This window comes from Dama dama, chromosome 7 (genome assembly GCF_033118175.1).
Source record: "Dama dama isolate Ldn47 chromosome 7, ASM3311817v1, whole genome shotgun sequence".
Lineage (NCBI taxonomy): Eukaryota > Metazoa > Chordata > Mammalia > Artiodactyla > Cervidae > Dama > Dama dama.
In genome coordinates, this window is record NC_083687.1 from 16,138,881 (window position 1) to 16,157,126 (window position 18,246).

Sequence of the window (18,246 nt, forward strand, 5' to 3'; positions counted from 1 at the left end):
GCTTTGCCTTAGGACCATTTGCATGCAAAAATTGAGGAAATTTTTTTTTAATTAAGGAAAATATACTATAAATCAGGCGTGGAATATGAGACCGTGTACTGATGGTAGATGAATAAAGCTAATTGTGTACGAAGTCACAGCTTTCTATAACATTGACTTGGCAGGTCAGAACCTTTTGGACTGACTGTTGGGAAGACCATCTCTTCTTTAAAGAGTTTCTGAATATCCTCCAGGCTTTGAAGAGAACGTTTGAGATAAAGACCAAAAGAAGTTGTGAATTTGTTTCTAGACTATTAGGGAACATCTTCCAGAGGGAGAGGCCCTCACAGGATTCACAGTCTTTAGGGAAGTATTCATTGAGGAATCTGGGTGAAGGTTTTCAGAGTTTTTTATTTACTACATTGTTGTAGTTGTTGTTTCATATACACTATCTTCAGGAGAAACTATTTAGAGGAAACCAAGAACTGAAGAACCAAGCCAGTGTTTGTCCGCTGCTGAGAATTTGAGGATGGAGTTCTAGCTGTGGGGTCTCATGAGTTTGCTTTTTCCCAGGGGCAAGTGGCCTTGCTTCTCAGGCCTCAGTTTTCTCCTCTGTAAAGTGGGCTTGAAAAGGAGAGTCACCTCCACTCTCAGCACCCTGTGCTTCTGCGAATTTGAGTCAGTTCTAAATGAGGTGGATGAACTGGAGCCTATGATACAGAGCCAAGTCAGTCAGAAAGAGAAAAGCAAATATCGTGTGTTAATGCATATATATGGAATCTAGAAAGATGGTACTGATGAACCTGTTTTTGGGGCAGCAGTGAAGATGCAGACAGAGAGAACAGACTTGTGGACACAGTGGGGGAAGGAGAGGGTGGGGTGAATTGAGAGAGCAGCATGGAAGCATACACGTTATCATATGTGAAATAGACAGCCAGTGCGGATTTGCTGCATGATGCAGGGAGTTCAGACCAGCGCTCTGTGACAACCTAGAGGGGTGGGAAAGAGGTTTAAGAGGGAGGAGACCTGTGTATACCTATGGCTGATTCATGTTGATGTACAGCAGAAACCAACACAATATTATAAAGCAGTTATCCTCCAATTAAAAATAAATTTAAAAAAAAATCCTGTGGTTCCCCAAATCCTTGAGAGAGCCCCCTGCAGGATGGTCAGAGAAAAGAGGAGTCCCGTTCCTTACCCAAAGGCTGGGGGAGTGGGAACGGTGGAGAGGGAGGTGGAACCATCCAGAAGCAGAACAGAGTAGTCTTTCCCAGGGTCAGATTTTTGCACCTGAGCTTGTGGAATGGCACTTGGTCACTCCAGAGACAGTGGCCCTTTTGCCTTGGCTCTCTGAGTGGGGTTCCACTGAGACATCCCTGTGCTGGCTGATTGTGGGGCGTGAGCCTGGGCTGCCGTTCAGGGCCTCTGTGTGCTTCCCCTTGACCTCCTTGGTTTGAGCATGGATCCTGTTAGGACCTAAGGAGAGTTTGGAAAATCCCAAACCCAGTTTCAGAGTCCAAGGAGGGTGGTCCTCTCAAGACCAAGTCCTGGGCTGCTTCTCAGGTCTGGCCACACCCATCTCTGCACGCCCCTCCTCTCACCGGCTGTATCTTCACTATTGCCCTTCCATCCCCTCTGCCTGAAGATTGATACCTGGTGAGGTATCTAGCCCTCCCTCAAGGCTCAGTTCAAACACTCCTCCCACTTCTATAAAGTCTCCTGCACCCCCTTCCCCTGGTTTCAGGGAGATGAAGTTCTCCGTCTGCCAGCCAGACCTACCACTGATGTAGCACTTAGCAGGTTGCTTGAAAACCACTCTTCTGCTTGACTCTCGTAAACCAGGAGCTTCCAGAAGGCAAGGATTCCAGTAGCTTCCACTGGGCTTTCCTAGTCCCAGTGACAGGTTCTAGTCCATAGTAGGTAGGTCTTGGTTAAACATTGGCCAAATGACAAGTGAAGGGAACCTGTGCTCTTTGCGGTTTTTTTTGCAAATAGGTTCACCAGTACCATCTTTCTAGATTCCATATATTTGCGTTAATACACGATACTTATTTTTCTCTTTCTGACTTACTTGGCTCTGTATAATAGGCTTCAGATGCAAGCAGGCAGGAGTGGCTTGTGTTTGGGCCATCTCCCCAGGGCCCAGCTCCATGGTGGTGTCTGAACAGAGCGTGCTGATCAGCCCCCTGCTCCCCTATATCCCTTCCATGCCCGGGACTGAGAGCTGGGCTGATGGGCGTGTAGGGAGCCCGGGGCTGGTGTAGGTGGCAGCACCGTGCTGTCCTTCTCTAGGGACCAAGGTGTGACAACATGCGGCTCTTCCTTGCCATCGTCCCCAGGGGCCTGTGATTCCAGCAGCACTTGGGGAAAACCACACGGTTTGTGCCTGTGATAGACACCTGTGTTGGAGGCTGAGGAGACAACTTACTGGGTACCAGTTAGAGAGTTCTAGTGGGTCAAGCTTTACATGCTCATCAAGAGAAACCTGGGCAATGTCAACCTGCATGAAGGCCAGGGGGATCAGAGGAGAGCAGGGGTTGCTGAGAGTCAGGAGTGAGTTTGTTTACACTCCAGCATTTTCAGACCCATTTGCTGAGTGCCTCGTATGTGTGTCCATCACTGTTCTAAGCTCTGAGGGAGCAACCTGACCATGTCCCTGCCTTCAGGGAGGCTTACTTTCCAGTGAAAGTCCCGGAAGACCAAGAGGATGGGAGCTGAGGCCCGTGCCCCGCTCCAAGGCTATTCTGAGCTGGCCTCTTGGTGAGGGGTATCCTTTCTCCATTCATTAGTCCCTGCATTCTTCCCCAAGATGTTGCCTGCTAGAAGCACCTTGGTATCACTCTTGCAGATTATCAGCCCTCCCTCCTTGCCCAGGGAATGTTAGAGACCCCTCCCCTAGACTCCCACCATGCCCTGCACAACTCTGCCCCCTCCCCAACCTGCTTACCTGTGGACCTTTTTTCCCTGACCAACCGAGAGCCTTTTTGGTAACCAGGTCTATGCTTGTTTTGTTTGTTTCTTAAAAAATATTTATGTATTTGGCTTCAGTGAGTCTTTTTTGCAGTATGTTGTTTAGTCGCTAAGTTGTTTCCACTTCTTGGCAATCCCATGAACTGCAGCACACCAGACTTCCCTGTCCTTCACCATTTTCCGGAGCTTGCTCAAACTCATGTCCATTGAGTTGGTAATACCATCCTACCATCTCATTCTCTGTCGCCCACTTCTCCTCTTGCCTTCAATCTTTCCCAGCATCAGGGTTTTTTCCAGTGAGTTGGCTCTTGGCATCAGGTGGCCAAAGTATTGGAGCTCCGGCTTCAGCCTCAGTCCTTCCAATGCAGCATGCGGGGTCTTTTAGTTGCAGCCTGGACCTATAGGGTCTAGTTTCCTGACCAAGGATTGAAGCCAGGCCCCCCTGCACTGGGGGCGCAGAGTCTTACCCTGGACCACTAGGGAAGTCCCCAGGTCTGTCTTCTATTCATGACCACACCCCTGCAGCATGCTGTGCCTGGCACGGAGTGGGGCTTCCACATGTGACTAGAATTAATGACCCATGGGGCAAACGCTTGGTTTCATTTGTCCATCTTCCCCATCCACGCTCAGCTTGCACATCTGTTCTCCTCTCTTTCCGGGTGAGCCTTGGAACAGGGTGAACTCTTGGGGAAGCTGTCAGAAAGTTGGAAAACTGGGGGAAATGGGACAAGACTCTGGCTGGAGTCAGCTCCTCTGAGTGTACTCTCTGCGATTTGGCCACTTGAGGCTCATCTGCCTTTGAACTCGCTCCCTCCCCCGGTCTGGGAAGGCGGGTAGGGTTCAGGGCCGACAGAGCTGAGCCATGAACGTGGACCCTCCTTGCTGAGGCCTGTGTCTCCCTCCTTGTGGGTGGGGACGAGGCAGTGCTGAGGGACAGACCTGCCCCAATGGGTCTCCGGTTCAGTCCACCCAGCTGGGCCTGCTGGAGAGCAGGCGCCTGGGAACGGCTGGGAAGTCAGGCCCGGCCTTGGGCCCACTTCCCCCAAGGCCAGGATGTGGCGTGGGACCCAGGCAGGCGGAGGTTCCCACCACTTGGCTCCTGCACCCGAAACGCTCCAAGCCCAGGCGGTGTCTCCCAGCAGGAGGGGGTGGGGGCAGACTCCAGCTGCCTGGGTCAGGACCCAGCGTCAGGACCAGGGCAGCTCCATAGGCGCCCACCTCTGACATCTCTCCGCCACCTGGACAGCTGCCAGTGGCCCTCCAGTCCAGCCTTGCCTTGCCACAGGGGAAGAGATTTGGGGATTAACCATTGCAGGCCCTGCCTGAGCCAGGCTGAGACTGGTCCTCCCAGATCAGCTGGCATCCATCCACCATGTGCCAAGGACTGGGGAGGATGTATTCGCAAATGTCATCTCATTTCATCCTCATGTCAGTCCCATTTTCCTGATGAGTAGACTGAGGTGTGTGGAGTTACATAATCTGCTTATGCTGGTGGTGGTGCTCAGTGGTGTCCAACTCTGCGATCCCATGGACTGTAGCCCGTCAGGCTCCTCTGTCCATGGGATTTCCCAGGTAAGAATACTAGAGTGGGTTGCTGTTTCCTACTCCAGGGGATCTTCCCAACCCAGGGATTGAACCTGTGTCTCTTGCGCCTCCCACATTGGCAGGTGGATTCTTTACCACTGTGCCACCTGGGAAGCCCCTGTAATCTGCTTAAGGTTATACAATTAGTAAGAAAATTTCCTGGATTCATCCTTTGTTACAGAGTCTGCTATGTGCTAGGCAGTAATTCTGGGCCCTGTGGATATACAATGGATGATGGACAAAAAAATGATGGACAAACAGGGAGAGATAGAAAATAATATATATAGCATCTCGTTTGGTGATAAGTCTATGTGGAAGATAGGAGGAGGGAAAAGGGAGTGGATGGTGTTGGAAGAGGTTTGTTTTTTTTTAATTTTAAACTTTTATTATTTCTGTTGTTGCATATTCATCATTGACTATATTTGTTGCATTTAAATTTTTTTTCATTTAAAAATATTTTTATTTTATATTGGAGTATAGTTGATTTACAATGTTGTATTAGTTTCAGATATACAGAGAAGTGATTCAGTTACACATATACGTATATCTATTCTTTTTCAGATTCTTTTCCCATATAGGTTATTATAGAATATTGAGTAGAGTTCTTGTGCTAGGCAGTAGGTCCTTGTTGATAATCTTTATTATCTATACTAGTGTGTATATATTAATCCCAAACTCCTAATTTATTCCCTCCCCACCTTTCTTCTTGGAAACCTTACATTTGTTTTCTGTGTAAGTCTTTCTTTTTTGTAGATCAGTTCATTTGTATCATTTTTTAAGATTCCACATTTAAGTGGTATCATATGATATTTGTCTTTCTCTGACTTACTTCACTTAGTATGATAATCTCTTGGTCTATCCATGGTGCTGCAAATGCATTATTTCATTCGTTTTTTATGGCTGAGTAATATTCCATTGTGTGTTTATATGTCACATCTCTTTATCCATTCCTCTGTTGATGGACATTAGGTCGCTTCCATGTCTTGGCTATGGTCAATAGTCCTGCTATGAACATTGGGGTGCATGTATCTTTTCAAATTTATGGCTTTCTGCAGATATATGCCCAGGAGTGGGGTTGCTGGATTGTATGATAGTTCTAGTTTTAGTTTTTTAAGAGACCTCCATACTGTTCTCCACCGTGGCTATACCAGTTTATATTTCCACGAGTGGTGTGGAGGGTTCCCTTTTTGCACTGGAAGAAGGGTTATTTTAAGTAATCTCATTGAGAAGGTGAGTAGTTATTGCTACTTACACAGTATTTGCTGGGAGCCAGGCATGACCCTGATCACCGTGTATAAGACCACTAACCCACTGACTTAATCCCTGCAACTACCTTCGGAGGCAAATTACTATTATTTACATTTTCAGAAGGGCACAGAGAGGCAGAGGGAGGCAAAGTAACTTGCCAGAGACAACGCAGCCGATCAGTGGTGCTGGGATCTGTACTCATGCAACCTGAGTTCTGGCTCGTTACCACTATGCTGTCCTTATAGGGCTTCGCAGACAGTAAGTGGGTGGGCAGAAGAGTGGGCCTGCAGGACCCTATTACAAGGCCGGCAGGTGCTAAGTGAGTAAGTGTCCTGGTGCCCCCTCCTCTGTAGCCCTTTTGAGGGGGAGGAAAGGGCAGAACGATAGGCAGATTCTTTAGAGTTAAACCTGACTGAGAAGGGAGGGCTTGAGTATGTTTGCATATAGAAACGTAATATAGAAAATAATAGAAGGTAATAGAGGGTAAACACTCCAGATGCAGCTCTCCCTCCCCTCGCTCCCAGTTCTTTCCTTGGTCCCTCCAGGCTCCTTCAGCTCCAACTCAGATCTGAAACAAGTAGGACTGTTTCTTGCTCTTGTTCTAACCTGCCCTCCCTCCATACCAGTCTGGGAAGAACTTACTTAGTTATGATGATGAAGGCAGCTAATATTTATTGAAGACTTCTTGAAATGGTTGGGGAACATGTGTACATTACAACTCACATGTGCAAGAAAAATAATTACTTGCTGGAATTGATCACTTGCAATAAAAGAAATCTTAGCCTAGTCAATAAAGGTCTCTTCGTCTTTTCTGTGATGTGAAACAGAGACTTATGGTCCAGTGAAGTCAGGATTCAGTCTTCCAGGGCCCCCCTCCTTAGTGATCTGCTCGCTGGGGAAGCTACAGTTTTCTCAAGGCCGCAGGTTCCCCGCTGATATGCACTGACACGTGTTCTGTGTTCCCTCTGTGTCTAGGGTCCTGGTGCTTGTCAACTCAAAAAAGATGCACAGCTCGGGAGTTATGAATTCAGTTTTATTGGGGGCAAAATGAGGACTGCAGCCCAGGAAACCACCTCAGAGTGCTCCGAGAGACCACTCCAAAGAGGCAGTGGGGGAAGGTAAACATATAAGATTTTGGTGAAGGGGGAGTTCAGTACAGTCAAGTGCTTACTTTACAGAAGGTTTTCTGCTAGTCATGAGGAGCTGATGTTACCATGAAGGGATTTCGTGCTTTTCTAGTTACGAAAAGATGCAAAGATTGGGATCATGCAATCAGTTCCTGAAGATATCTGCCTATCTAAACAACTGTTGCACCAGCTTCCGTGGAGCCCAGAGCGCCTCACTGCACCCTGAACTCTCTCCGGGGGTGTTGAAGGTCAACAGCTGCAGCGGCACAGGGTTTAGTCTCTGCGGCGGCACATGGCAGATGCCTGTGTTGTTGTTCAGTTGCTGGCAACTGTTCTTGGCAAGTGCCAGTTTGTAGTCGACGTACTGAAATCCACTGAAGGGGCCAGGTCTGCTCTTGTCCCTGGGGCTTTTGAAGGGTTCCCTGACACCTGTTGCTGAAGCCACGGCTTCTTTGGGTCCCCCACTCTCCCAGACACCCACCTTCCCCTGGAGGGCTCGAGTGTCCAGCTGTTGTGGGAGAATGGGAAGGCCCATTCTTGTGCGGGTCCGAGGACAGCCCCTGGTCCTTCCCAACCTACCCCTGGCAGAGCCCTGTTGCTCTGAGCCCAGTGGAAGGTGGGGCTTCTCCAAGGGGCATGGTGTTTCCCCAGGCATGCGGTCCGTCAGGTGTGGAAGTGAAATCCTGGTCATTCCTCCCCCTCCTACTCCTAGAAAGCTTCTCTATTGCCTCCTCCTGTCCAGAGTAAACAACATTGCCTCTCAGTGACCCTTCCCTGCTCAGCTGGCCTTTTTGTTGGGGCGGGGTGGGGGGGTTTATAAATCTTCTCTGACCAGAGAAAAGGCTGTGGCTTAGCTCTCATATTAATAGAAGGATATAGGAGGGACTTCCCTGGTGATCCAGTGATTAAGACTCCTGGCTCCCAATGCAGGGGGCACAGGTTCGATCCCTGGTTTAGGGACCCTGCGCTGCTGCATGAGGCGGCCCAAAATCAACAAACCCACAGCAACAATCAGAAGGATACAGGAGAAAAGGGAAAAAAAAATTAAACATCTGGATTTCCCAGAGGCAAAATATATTGGGAAATATTTTCCTCCTAAAATACTCTGTTATACAGACCTGCAATATTATTCCTGAATTTGTCAGTTACTCCTCATGACAACCCTGTGGGGTGTGTCCTGTCCTGATAAAGAAAGTGAGGCTTTGGAGGAAGCAAGCTTTCCCAAGGTCTTAGAGTGGGTTACTGGCAGAGCCAAGTTTAGAAGTTCAAATTCTGGATTCTCGGCTCCATTCTATTCCTAGGGCCTTTGCTTCTCAGAAAGGAGTCTTGCGGTCGAAGTTTGTTAGCCCTCAGTAAAAATAAAATGTTGCCCCTTGAATGACATATAATCCTCCCCAGAGAAAGGGGGATTGGCTTCAAGTTGACTCAGCTAAGGGTGAATATCAGGGCAAACCTCTCATGTCATAGACAATCTCACTCCATGTTAGCAAAGGCTGTCTTCAGATTCTTTCCTATTCCTAGGGATGTAAAAACTTTCATCCTTCTTGTTTTTTCTTTTCTTTTTTTTTTGCTGTGTTCTGTTGGTTGTGGGATCTTAGTTCCCCGACCAGGGATCAAACCTGTGCCCCCTGCGTTGGAAGCAATGATTTTCACTACCTGTTGGGATGATGACTTTGCTTGACAAAAAGTGTGATGTGACCGCCTCCTTCTCACTCAGCTTCCCTAGCTAAAGAGGCCTTTGACTCACAGCTGTAGCTGCTTTGTGCAGAGCCTGGTACAGCCCTGACTCAGCTCACAAGTCAGCTGAAGCCCTGCCCTTTTCCATCTGCCAGTAGCTGTTTTCCGGCTCTGAAGACCGCGGTGCAACATTTGAAAATTCAGCTCTGGCCCCTGGTTGCACTGGCGTTGAATAGGCCGAGGCGGGTATCTGAGCACCACCTAAAAATAGCCAGGGGAAATAACCTTTTGCTTTATATATTTAGCTTTTATGACATAATGAAGTTATTGGTATTGTAACATTTTTTCCCTTTGACCACATGCACATGGATTCATTTTCCCAGAAGTCCCAATACCCGCGACATTCTGAGATGCAGGGACAAGGAAGGGAAGGGAGCGAAGTCAGTGAGACGTGGTTAAGATGATCTGAAATGGCAGGAGCCAAGCCACTGCACAGGCTCAGTTGAAGACTGACTACTTCTCTTCATTGCCTCCTCCAGGAAGCCTCCCTGGCATCCTCCAGGTCAACAACCAGACTGTAGCAGATGCCTCTCTCCACTCACATCACAGTGCCTTACCTGTGTCCATCCCATATAGTGCTAGACTAGCTATTTGCATACCTGGCTCTCCCACTAGACTGTCATCATTAGGTACCTTATTCAGCTCTTATCTCCCATGCCTGGTACATCCAAGCAGGTTAATAGATGTCGGTTAAGATGGTCCTTAAGGTGCCAGATACAGAGACTGAGTGAGTTACTGAAGATGACATGCACTGAGGCTCATGTTTCTAAAGTCAGACATGTTTCTAAAGTCCACAGGATGGAAAGCAACATGGAACCACGAAGGACGTTATATGGGTGTATTTTCTTTGGTGTGATTTTTGTGTGTAAGCAAAGAAGATGCTGTCTCACCTCTGCCTGGGAGGTCTTTTCTGATGCCAAAAAAGAGGATTGAAGAGCATGACCGTGAACTTGAAGATCATGTCAAAGGGACACTGTTACCTCCTTTCAACTGTGAGCTCCCACTCTAGTGCTCTTTTCCTTAGGCTGTAGGAGGGCAGGGACTGGAGTCCGGGCTACCCAGCACGTGCCTAGTCAGAGGGTCACCAGGTCCAAACACCAGGTCACCAGCTTACTGTACAACAGGTCAATAAATCAAGAGATGATTTTGGGGGGTAAGGAATAGAGGTTTTATTCAGAAAGCCAGAAAATTGAGAAGATGATGGACTAGTGTCCCAAAGAGCTATCTTACCTGAGTTAGAATTCGGGCTTGTTTTATACCCCAAGAGCAGAGGGTGTGTCTGGTCGTTGCAAATCTGGTGCAGTAATCCTTCGTTCTTGCAGTGGTCCATGTAGGTCTGATCATAGTATTCCTATAAATATCCAACATTAATTGGATATTTATTGATAATTGTTTTCTGTTCTACTTTTTATCTCTATATAAATGGAAAAGTATTATACCTGTAAACATCAGAGCCTTGAGAATGGGCTGTTATGTATATTTCAGGCTGTAGGCAACATTCTTTTACAAATGTACAGAGTCATCATGACTAAGCTCCGGCAACAGCGCACAAGGGTTAGAGCTAAAGAAACAGATCCAATATGGAGTCAGGTTTGTTCTCTGTTACAAGAGCAGATGCTGAGTAAACATTTGTGGAATGAATGGATGGGTGGATGGATGCATACATGGAGGAAGAAGCTCTTACAATCAAGTGAAGTTCATCTAGGGAAGGCTTCAGGGAGATGAGCTTTGAGTCTAGTTATGAAAGAGGGAAGGACATGGGTTGGCAGAGATGGCAGGGAGGACTTTGTGGTTGGGTGAGGGGAGGCAGGCCATTGGTACCAGTTAGCTTGGATACTTCTAACCAGATGCTGACTCTGGATGCCCATCTCTTAGGGGAGTGGAAGACTTGGGGGGCTCTGGGAAGCCATACAAAGACACAAGCCTAGAGAGAGGGTTTTTCCCTTTTTACTGCGCTTCTTTTCCTCCAGCACTTGGAACTGAACACATTGCTAAAATTCCTTGAGTCCCTAGGGCAGGGGTGGGGGTGCAGTTGGGGGGGGTCAGTTCTAACAAATGAGTCTGGACAGAGGCATGTGGAGTGTGGCCCAGAGAGATGGGGAGGGGAGGGGGAGAGCATTGAGGACTTGGAGAGAAGGGAGTTCTATTTTGGGCAGCTCTGACTCCCAGCCTCTCTCCCAGCCAGGTCTGCAGCGGACCCCCACCCTCTGCACACAGTCTGCCTGTCCCTTCCGTGCACCGGCTTCTGCTCCATTTCTGGCTCCCCTCCTGCATCCTTTCAGACTTGGCTGTTTCTCTCTTTGGTGTTCTGCCTCTTGGTATTCTCGCTTGCCTCCCAAAACCTCCTCCCAGTCTTTTCAAAGAAGCCATCCCTGAAAAACATCATCATCTACAAATAATAATCAACATCGACAACTTATCTTCCGTCCTACTAAGTGCCAGGCGCCACACCAGGTGCTCCACGCGTACTGGTTCAGCTCACAAGAAACACACGAGGTCGTTGTTCCGTTGTGATGGCTGTTTGAAGAAACCGAGCCCCAGAGAGATTGCGTGAACCCCAGGCGAGGCCATCGTTAATGCTGGTGCCAAAGATCTCCCCAGCTGGGAAACCTGTGCCCTTCTCTTCTCACAGCTGCCCAGCCCTCCCTCTGAATCAGAAACTCTGGGACTGGCGCCCATTGAGCTGCATTTAACAATCCCTCCAGGAGATTCCAGAACCACTGGTTTAGCTGATCTGGCTCCAACCTGGCTGATCAACCTCCAGGTCTACCCAAGATTTGGAGAAAGCTGATTCATTCCCTGCTATTATTCATCCTTAGGATTCTGGTGACTGGCTCTGGGCAGAAGGCTAGATGCCCAAGTTTCCCCAGACCTCGTTTCCCTGGTTGAGAAATAGGAGCAACCTCCACCCTTGGAGGGGAGCATCTCTCTGGCTTCTCATTTCCAGAAGAGGATCTCCCCAAGAGTGGTTACTCAACACAGCACCTTAGCATCACCCAGAGAACTTTTATAAACATAAGATATTAAAGCCACTCATGCCCTGATCCCACCTGCAGAGATGCTGGCTTGGTCCGAGGAGGCAGCCAGGCTTTAATGGACATAGGGGTGGAGAACCTTGGCCTCTCCCTCCCCATCACTTCCCCAGGGGAAGAGGCGAGGCATCTTTGACCAGTGACTCTGGGAGGTAACGAGCTGGGCTGGCCAACACTCCTCCCTTCTCTGGGTTCTGCTGTGTGCAGGGTGGGCGCATCTGGCCAACTCTGGGTGGTGAGGTTGGAAACCTCCTCCTATGGAAGGGTCCATGGTCACCCTCCTCTGCCAAGGACTGGACACGTCAGCTGGCCTCACTCATGGGTGAAATATCAGGAAGTCCATTTGTCTAAAGAGACAGCCGCACACTCCCACAGCTTTATCAGGAGCGTGGCTGATACTGTGACCTCCATCTATTTGCTCCGTGTATCTCTTTCTCAACTGGCCCTGAACTTGAGCCAGAAGAGGAAAGTTTCATAGATGGACCCTGCAAAACCCCAATACCATAGGCTGGACAGGGTTAGTGTTGAATTTCATGAGACGTCATGAACACGCCAGCTAGTTTAGTTAGTGGTCAGTAAAGGGTCAGTGCGTTTGAATCAAAACGCAGCCCACTGTGGTCACCACTACACCTCTCCAGGGAGAACTGAAACCTCCCAGCCTCAAACCTCCACCACCAGTTAACTCCTTGGTCCTCACTTAAGTCAATGAATGTCGGTGGCTCTGGGTAGGGTATCAGAGGATCCCTCTGTAGCTGTCTGTTGTTGTTATTGTTGTTTGGTTGCTTTAGTTGTATCTGACTCTTTACAACCCCATGGACTGTAGCCCACTGGGCTCCTCTGTCCATGGGATTTCCCAGGCAAGAGTACTCGCGTAGGTGGCCATTTCCTTCTCCAGGGGCTCTTCCTGACCCAAGGATTGAACCTGTGTCTCCTGCTTGGCAGGCAGATGCTTTAGCACCCAGCCACCAGGACAGCCCTCTGTATTCTATTTAGAGTTGGCTCTACCTTTTTAAAACAAGTTCGCAGTTGACACTGGTGCTGCTGGCCTAGAGACATATTTTGAGATTAGGTGAGCTGAGTGAAAGCAAAAGGCAGGTGAGCGCAGATAAGCTCCAGTGTTTGGCGAGCTTGGCTGCAAATTAGAATCACCAGGAAAGATTTACACCTCGCCCCACCCCACTCCCACCCAGAGCCCTGTAGGGTAAATGACTGATCCTGTTTTCCTGGGACTCAGAACTTCCCAGGGATGTGGGACTTTCAGGATTAAAACTGAGACAGTGTCGAGCAAAGGAGGATGAGCTGCTCACCCCAGTGGCTCCCCAGCACCAGCCCAGAGATTCTGTTTTAATTGGTGGTTGGGATTCAGGCATAAATATTTTCAGAATGCCCTGTGATTCCACTGTGCAGCCAGGGATGAGAACTTGGGGGATTTGAGCACTACTCTGGACAGTAGGGTGAATTGTGGGAAAAAAAAAAAAAAAAGAGAAGAATCACATCTCTTTACAGATGTGACAGAAGGGAAGGGGATGAAGGGTCGATGAAACCACCTGCATCCCAATCCCTTGAAGAACTTGTTAAAATGCAGATTTAGGTTTACCCAGATCTGCTGATTGAGAAACTCTGAGAGCAGGGCCCTGGGATCTGCATTGTTGAGAAGCCCCTTAGGATGGGATCCACTGTCCTTGGGGTTCTTCTGTGGCGAGTGGGAAAACCAAGAGCTAAATTGAGGGAAGAGACCTGGAAACAGTGTGTGCTCCAGGTGGGGAGGCTGTTGACGACTTTGGGCCTGAGGCCAAGAGGAGCAGTGAGTGAGGTGCAGGTCCAGGGAAAAGGGGTCAGCCTCTGCCTGGGCTGGAGGTCAGCCAAACTGGTAAGAAAGGATGGAGCCTTGGAAAAAATCCTTCCAAGCTGTGAGCACAAGGTGAGGTCAGCGCTGCTGGCCAGACGGGCAGGACCCATGGCCTCCCATCTCCCCCCTGCCCTGTGTCTCAGTTGGGTCCACATGGGAGATCAAAGGGCCCATGAAGGAAGCATTTCCAAGTGGAAATTGTCTGGGCTTGGAGATTGATTGGATAATTATAGCGTAAAGGAGGGAACATCGTGCATTTGTGTGTGTGTGTGTGTGTGTGTGTGTGTGTGCGCGCACACGTGCTATGTGGTCTTTTGGACAGCCCGTCAGAACCTGCCTCTCATCCCAGCTCAGTCAGTTACGTGCTTGTGACCTTGGGCAGGTCACCAGACTTCTCTTGGCCTCAGATGTGAAAGAGAAGGGAAGGGGATGAAGAGTTTCCCAGTCTAAACTCAGGAGGCTGATACCCACTTCTCAGAGATTGATGTGGTCAAGAAATGAGATAACACGTGTAAAGGCCTGGCATGTGGCACTTCTCAAGACAGAGGAAGTTAAGGATGAGTCTGTGGTTTGAACCTTGGACCATGGCATCACTCACAGAGGAAGGCTGAAGTGGGCTACGGGCAGGAGGAGTGAAGACGGTTTGAGAGGAAGTTGGTGGGAATGGTGCCCGCATTTCAGAGCAGACCTGTGGGTCGTTGGAAATAAGGAGCTGGAGATGGGGAGACGATGCTTTGGGAGTGACCACTGGCTGAATGCATCTGAAATGAGATGGAAGGTTTGCTGGGAGGGAGAAGGGGTGAGGGAGAAGGACAGAGACCGGAGGTGTGACCCTTGGCCAAGGCCCAGCACACCAGCTTCGGGACCAGCTCTGCTGGGTACAGGGCTCCCAAGAGACCATGCGACACTGGTCCAGAACTCAAGGATGTCGTAGCCCATTGAGAATGACACTATTTAGGAAGCAGAAGCGGCAGCGGCAGCTCTGATGTCTGATGGGAGAAACACAGGATGCTAAGGAGGGGCGCCTCACCACACCTGTGGGCAAGGGCGCAGGCTGCCAGGTGGGTGGCCGGGAGGAGGGGGAGGGTCCAGGAGGGGTGCTCCAGGCAGGGGGACTAGCTGTTTGAAATCAAGGAGAGGAGAGAAAGTGGAGTGTGGGGAAAGCTGGGTTGGAAGTCACATTGTTCTGAAACACCATGGAGAAGAAACTGGGAAGACAGCCTCTGGTCGGGGGCGGGGAGACAGGCTGTATAGAAGCGATGCTGATGTGCAGAAGTACAGTTTCCAGGCGAGGTGGACGCTGAGGAGGGAGGCGAGGGGCACGTGAGGGGCCCTCGGGTGAATAAAGTTCCTTCAGTGGAGAGAATCCGGGCACAGCTTACAGGGGTATCTGGGTCAAAGGAACGTGACTTAGGGATGGGGGAGTCCACGCAGAGACTGGGCTTGAAGCTATGGAGGGATGGTCTGGGTTCCAAAGGGGAAACCCCAGCTTCTAGAGCCTGAGGTCTCCTAGCCAAGGTCTCACTTCCCTTGGAGGAAGTATCCCGTTCTAGAAGCACAGGGGGCAAAAATATCTTACGCCTTTTACATACGAGATGTCTTTGGTTCGCTGGAAGGGAGTGAGGGCAGCAGAAACAAACAGGAATGAAAATGGCCAGCGTTTCGTCTGGGAATGCCAAGACCTCATTTAGCCACACAGGTCTGTCAAGGCGCACGCTTTTGCCTCTTGCTAAGTGCCACTTGAGACACCTCTTGATGATGTCTGGCCAAGGTCTGGATGCCTTTGACCTCCAGTGAACTCTTAAGAAGAGAAATGGTTGAAGGACCTGAGTTCACTGGGTTTGCTGTGAAGATTTTATTTCTGGGGTTAATAACTTTCTCCTCTCTCTATTCCCTACCCACACTCCCTGCCGTCAGATGGCTTTCATTCATGGCACACATGGCATTGTGTCATGTTCCTGGGGCACTCAGTATAGATGGTGGAAAAGCTCATTGGCATAAAAAAGATAAATGAATTCAAGACGTCAAATAACAGGAAGGGCCACAGAGTAGTATATGATGCAGCATCCTTTAAAAAGGGTAGAGAGCAAGGGCTCTGAGTTTATTTGGAAGAATTCAGATAGCTGAGGATGGTTAAGAAGGCTGCTTGGAGAAGGTGAGACCTGCACAGGGAAGGGAGAGGAGGAGGAAGCAGAGGTAGGCGTGGGCTGGGGGACAAATGTTGCAAACTCAAATGTAGAGCAAGCAGAACCAATTTTTTTTTTTTTAACTCTAGTTCAAAGCTAACACATTTTTCTGGCTTTTAATATTTATCCAATTGCAGAAGGACCCACAATCTTTGTGTCTGAGTAAAGTCATCACATTGATGATAGATCCTGTAACTGATGGGGTCAAGAATTCAGGAAATACACACTGCAGTGTATCTAATCCCTCCGCTCCCATCAAGTTCCTGCTGTGTGTGCAGAAAGAGCCCGGGTCAGGGGAGTTGGAGATAGAGCGGAAGTGTCCATGCCCTCCAGGAATTTTAATCCCTTGAGCAATGGTGTGTTTAGGGAGGAGTGACCAGGGAGCATGCGGCCGGAGGGGTGAGGTGGAATGGGGAGGAGAGAGCAGGGTGGGGAGCAACCCAGCAGTTCCTGCATTGCCCCATCAAGGCCGTTAGGGCCAGGAAGCCACCCCAGATTAAAGTAACTTCTGTCCTGACCATTCGGGGACTGTGGGTAACATTTTTGGAAACACGCAGGGAGTGGCTGGCTGGGCTGCTCTTCCTGGGAAAGGCTGCCCGAACTGGCTTCCTTGGAAGATGGGCAGGACCAGCTGCAAGATTCATGGGCCCTAGCGCAAAATGGAGAGGCAAGGCTGCTTGTTCAGAAATTACTGAAGATTTCAGGACAGCGGCGGCAGAGCCTTAAACCAAGCCAGCGGCCTTTGTGAGAGTGCCTGGCGCTCATCCTCAAGAGGCTGGCCCTGAAGATGGGTAGCCTGGATCTTTCTGTGGCTCAGCGTGGGCGGTAAGATGATGGGGCCCGATTGTTGCCTGCGGCCGGGGCACAGGGCTTCTCTGTGCCAGTGCTCAGTTCTTCCCTGGGAGTTGGGGTGGGTGATGGGGAAGGGATGGGAAGGCTTCCATGGCTGGGGGGCGGCGGGGGGTGGGGAACGACAACTGTTTACCATGATGCTGCCATCTCTGTGCAGTGGGAAGGCTGTGTCTGAGTTTTGGAATCCATTAGACTGAGGTTCCCGTGTTTTATGAACTCTGCTAACTTGGGCAAGTTGCTTACCTTCTCTTAAGCTTTAATTTCCCTATGTATAAAAATGCCTAAGATCACCTTTGCAGGCTGCTGGGATAACTAAGTGAAATAAAAAAGGCGACTGTTTGAGCCCAGCCTCGCTCTTAGTAAATGTTAGCATCCTTCTTTCTAAAAGTGTGCTGAATGTCTATCTTGTAAACTATGGAGTGTGGTATAGTTTGAGGACACATTATTGTCAGCAATTTTTTTTTTTTTTTTTTCCATCTCAGGCTTATTGGGGGAAGGGCTAAACTATAACACCAGAATTTCAAATAGAGGCAGAGGGAGTATACACATTGTCTGTTTTTTTTTTTTTTTTTAAATTGGAGGATAATTGCTTTACATCCTTGTGCTGGTTTCTGCTGTACCACAGCTAGAATCAGTTGTAACTGTATCAGTCAGCTTCCTCCTGCGCCTCCCACCCCTCTAGTTTATCACAGAGCACCGATTGAGCTCCCGGTGCTATTCAGCAGCTTCCCACTAGCCAGCTCTTTCACACGTGGTGGTATATTCATGTCAGTGATGCTTTCTCAGTTTACCCCACCCTCTCCTTCCCCCACTGTGTCCACAAGTCTGTTCTCTGCATCTGCAGCTCCATTGCTTCCCTGAAGCTAGGTTTATCAGTACCATTTTCCTAGATTCCATAGATAGGTGTCACTGCTAAGTCACTTCAGTAGTGTCCAACTCTGCGCGACCCCATAGACGGCAGCCCACCAGGCTCCGCCGTCCCTGGGATTCTCCAGGCAAGAACACTGGAGTGGGTTGCCATTTCCTTCTCCAATGCATGAAAGTGAAAAGTGAAAGTGAAGTTGCTCAGGTGCGTCCGACTCTTCGCGACCCCATGGACTGCAGCCTACCAGGCTCCTCCATCCATGGGATTTTCCAGGCAAGAGTACTGGAGTGGGGTGCCGTTGCCTTCTCCATAGATATGTGTTAATAGGCAATATTTAGTTTTCTCTTTCTGACTTACTTCACTCTGTATAATAGGCTCTAGGTTCATCCACCTCACTGCAACTGACTCAGTTTCGTTCCTTTTTATGACTGTGTGATATTCCACTGTATATATGTACCACAACTTCTTTATCCATTCATCTGTTGATGGACATCTAGGTTGCTTCCATGTCATGTAAATAGTGCTGTGGGGAACCCTGGGGTGCATGTGTACACCTTGTTAATATACACTAACGAAAACCCAATTATGTCTTCTGTGCAAACACCTACACCCAGAGAAATACACACATGTATGTGTACATACACATTACAGAACTGACTTGAAACTGGGTTGGAATGAGATGGTGTATGACAGGAGAGTGTGGGTGTCATCTCCTGGTTTTAAACCTCAGTGTCCTTATCAGTCAGAAATACTGACCTTGCTGGGTTGTGTTGAGATTCAGTGAGATGCTGAATGTGAACACTATGTTTTCTGGCCC

The 18,246-nt window shown here is 49.1% G+C and overlaps 1 protein-coding gene across 5 annotated transcripts in view; it reads left to right on the forward strand.

Annotated features, from left to right (window-relative positions):
* DAAM2 (dishevelled associated activator of morphogenesis 2) overlaps positions 1-18,246 on the forward strand; it is a 126,696-nt gene that overhangs the window by 39,403 nt on the left and 69,047 nt on the right. The window contains exon 1 of one of the 5 annotated variants that reach the window (XM_061146626.1): positions 6,757-6,899. The exons of 3 other annotated variants lie outside the window; for them this stretch is intronic. The gene's annotated coding sequence lies outside the window, so the exon portion shown is untranslated. Of the gene's footprint in view, positions 1-6,756; positions 6,900-16,418; positions 16,538-18,246 lie in introns of those variants that run through there. One more of the 5 variants, XM_061146627.1, reaches the window with a different exon arrangement.